The sequence below is a fragment of the Carlito syrichta genome, unplaced genomic scaffold, assembly GCF_000164805.1.
Source record: "Carlito syrichta isolate Samal-C Ts95f unplaced genomic scaffold, Tarsius_syrichta-2.0.1 Scaffold311803, whole genome shotgun sequence".
NCBI lineage: Eukaryota > Metazoa > Chordata > Mammalia > Primates > Tarsiidae > Carlito > Carlito syrichta.
The window spans coordinates 28751-32254 of record NW_007255899.1 but is presented as its reverse complement, the minus strand read 5'-3'; positions in this window follow the sequence as shown (position 1 = coordinate 32254).

The following is a 3504-nucleotide window of genomic DNA, read 5'->3' as shown; positions in this document are numbered from 1 at the left end:
GCGGGTCTCGACCCCGCGGAGTCAGGCAATCCACTCACCTCAGCCTCCCAAAGCGCGGGATTACAGGCTGAGCCACTGAGCCTAGCTTGCGGATGTGATTAAGTGAAGGATTTTGACATGCGTTCATGTTGGATGACCTGAAAATCTTTGATGTACCCTGCTCCACTCCCATCTGAGAACACCAATCTAAGGTGTGTTGCGGTAAGGGAGGATTCAGGGAAAGAAACCCCCCCCACACACACACACGCAGACTCATTCACACTTGCACACACACACACAATCATGTGTACACACACACATAGTCACACTCATGAGCACACTAGCACACACGCTCACACACACTCGCACACACACCCGCATGCACACACTCACACACAAACACACCTGCACACACGCGCTCACACACACTTGCGTGCACACTCTCACATGCTCACACACACACACACAAACACACACACACCGACATACAACACAACACACTCCCACACACACGCGCACACACTTGCACACTCACACACACACACACCCTCCACTTGTTTCCATTTCTCTAGATATGAATTACAATTTCAGAGTCTGTTCCTTAGAAATCAGGGTCTCTCATAAGAATAATTTAATAATTGTCTTTCAAGAAGAACGACAGGATAAAGACATTTCTAAGAGTACACGTATCCAGCTGTATGTTGTGATCACAAGACAAACTTTCCATAAATCATTTCCGGATGAAGAGATGTAGCTTATTTTCTCTACACCCATTTCTCTGTCAGCCGTCATGGTCACCAGTCTGAGGAAGGAGACAGTGCGTGGTGCACAGACACGCGTCATCTTTCAACATAAATTAGAAACTACAAAGTATGTATGCATAAATCGGGGAGAAGATGAGCAAATACAGTGATCACTTATGGGATTATTTGGCTTGAGAAATGTCAAGAGAACCAGAGCAAATGATGTCACGTGTAATACAAATAAATCATCCAGCAAAGCTCTGTGCAATTATTAAGCACCTGATTTGTGCAGAGCTGTCTACAAAGTTCAGGGAAACATAGACGGGGTCATTGGGGATCTGTGTGAGCAGAGGGCTCACGGTCTAGGGGGAAGAAAAGGCAGTGTGTGATACAGAACGAGGCATCTCGGAACAGGGAGGCCCACGTAGGAAGAGAGGCTGGAAGCAGGGGAGACTGGAGGCAGACGCTGGGGGCAGGGGAGGTGCTGTTGTAATTCTCAATTTCCCAAAAATGCAGAAAGAAAGGCACTTGTATACTTCACAGAAAAATTACCCCCATGGCCCTTCATGTCGATTTCCCTCTTGGCATTAATTACATATACATATTTTTTGACTTGGGATCTCACTCCGTCACCTGGATTGGAGTACAGTGGTTTGATCCTGGCTCACCTCAGCCTCAGTCTGGGCTCAAGCAGGCCTCCTGCCTCAGCCTCCTGAGTAGCTGGAACTACAGATGCATGCCACCATGCCTGATAATTTTTGTATTTTTTGTAGAGATGAGGTTTCGCTACGTTGCCCAGGCTGGTCTCAAACCCTTGGGCTCAAGTGATCCTCCTGCCTTGGCCTCCCAAAGTGCTAAGATTACAGGGTGAGCCACTGTGCCCTGTTTAAAAAAAATTTTTTTTTTTGGTAGAGAGGAGGTCTTGATATGTTGTCCAGGCTGGACTCAAACTCCTGGGCTCAAGCAATTCTCCCGCTTTGGCTTCCCAAAGTGCTGAGATTACAGGTGTGAGGTACCACGCCTGGCTAATTTTATAACTTTTCAACTGTCCAGGTGAACTTTAGTATTCTAGTATTTGAGGAATTATTTGTAGGTATGCCTGTTTTCTCTCTGTAGTATTTCCTAATGAGCTGAAGATGAACTCTAGCTTTTTATTTTAAAAACAAGAATAAAACGTTTCAACTACTATACTGTTCTCAATATTCAAAATGTACCAAAACAGCGTTATGTTCTAGACACCAATTTTATAGGCAATTTTATAGGAACTAGGCAAAATATAAGACTAGAGAGTGGATAATGATCAACATAACATTCTAGAGGTTCCCATAAATTCCTATGAACACATGCTTGTTTTAGAAACACCAACTGTAGCCTGGCACGGTGGCTTACGTCAGTAATCCCAGCACTTTGGAAGGTGGAGGTGAGAGGATTGCCTGAGTCCAGGGGTTCAAGACCAGCCTAGACAACTTGGCGAGATCTCGTCTCTACAATAAATCAAGAAAAATTAGCTGGGCATGGTGGTGCACACCTTTAGTTCCAGCTACTTGGAAGGGCTGAGGAGGAAGGATCGTCTGAGCCCAGCAGGTCGAGGCTGTGGTGGCCGGAAGTCTGGGCAACAGAGTGAGACTCCAACTCAAGAAAAAAAAAAAGAACTGTGATGCATAGAAGACCTTGCAGGGAGCAGCCCCAAGTCCCATTGACCTTGTACTCATTGACTAGACCAAAGCACTTGGCATGGACGGCAAGCTTGGACCCGGCAATTTTAGAACATGTCTAGACACCTCGTCCTGTTGACTATTTTACTTCACGAAGGCTCTGTCTCATCCAACCACCCTCGCCCTCCATCAAGACAGGGATTTAAGCATAGGCTAAATGATATTCCCAAAGTCCACTTTGAACAGGAGGATTTGTTGATTTCCACTGTGCTCCCGGGCATGTTTAATGAATGACTGCATGATTTGTAGGTGGGTTCCTCATGGGAAAAGAAAGGTACAGGTTACTGATCAAAGTAAACCGCCAGGCGTGGTGGCTCACGCCTGTCACCCCAGCACTTTGGAAGGCGTGGGGGTACTCGCTTGTAGCCCCTGTCACTTGGAAAGCTGAGGCGAATAGATACCCCAGCCCAGGAGGTCGAGGCTGCAGTGAGCCTTCCTTGTGCCGCTGTGCTCCAGCCTGGGCAACAGAGTGAGACACTGACACACAAAAACAAACAAACAAACAAAAAAGTTATATGTGAGCTCTTCTGTGCAGACTAGAAGAGCTGCACTATACTATATTTTTAGAAGTAATGGAGCAAGTGTAGACAGTGATGCCTCAGCTACCTGTCACAGGTGTGTGGTGTGTACATGTGTAGATGTCCTTGAGCTACCCATTTCCACACTCAGCCCACCACTTTCTCTAGAGCAGGTGGTGGTTGCATAGACAACATCATTTACCCTTTTTTTTTTTTGAGTTGGAGTCTCACTCTGTCACCCCAGCTGGAGTGCAGTGGCATGCTCACAGTCACTGCAGCCTCGGCCTGCTGGGCTCAGGTGATCCTTCCGCCTCAGCCTCCTGAGTAGCTGGAACTACAGTCACGTGCGACTACACCCGGCTGATTGCTTCTTTTTTTAATTGTTAAGAGATGAGGTCTTGCCAAATTGCTCAGGCTGGTCTCAAGTTTCTGGGCTCAAGCAATCCTCTCTCCTCAGGTTCCTAAAGTGCTAGATGGGATTACAGGTGTGAGCCACCGTATCAGGCCCTCTTCTTTTTTTTTTTTTTTTTTTAATTTCTTTTTTGTTTT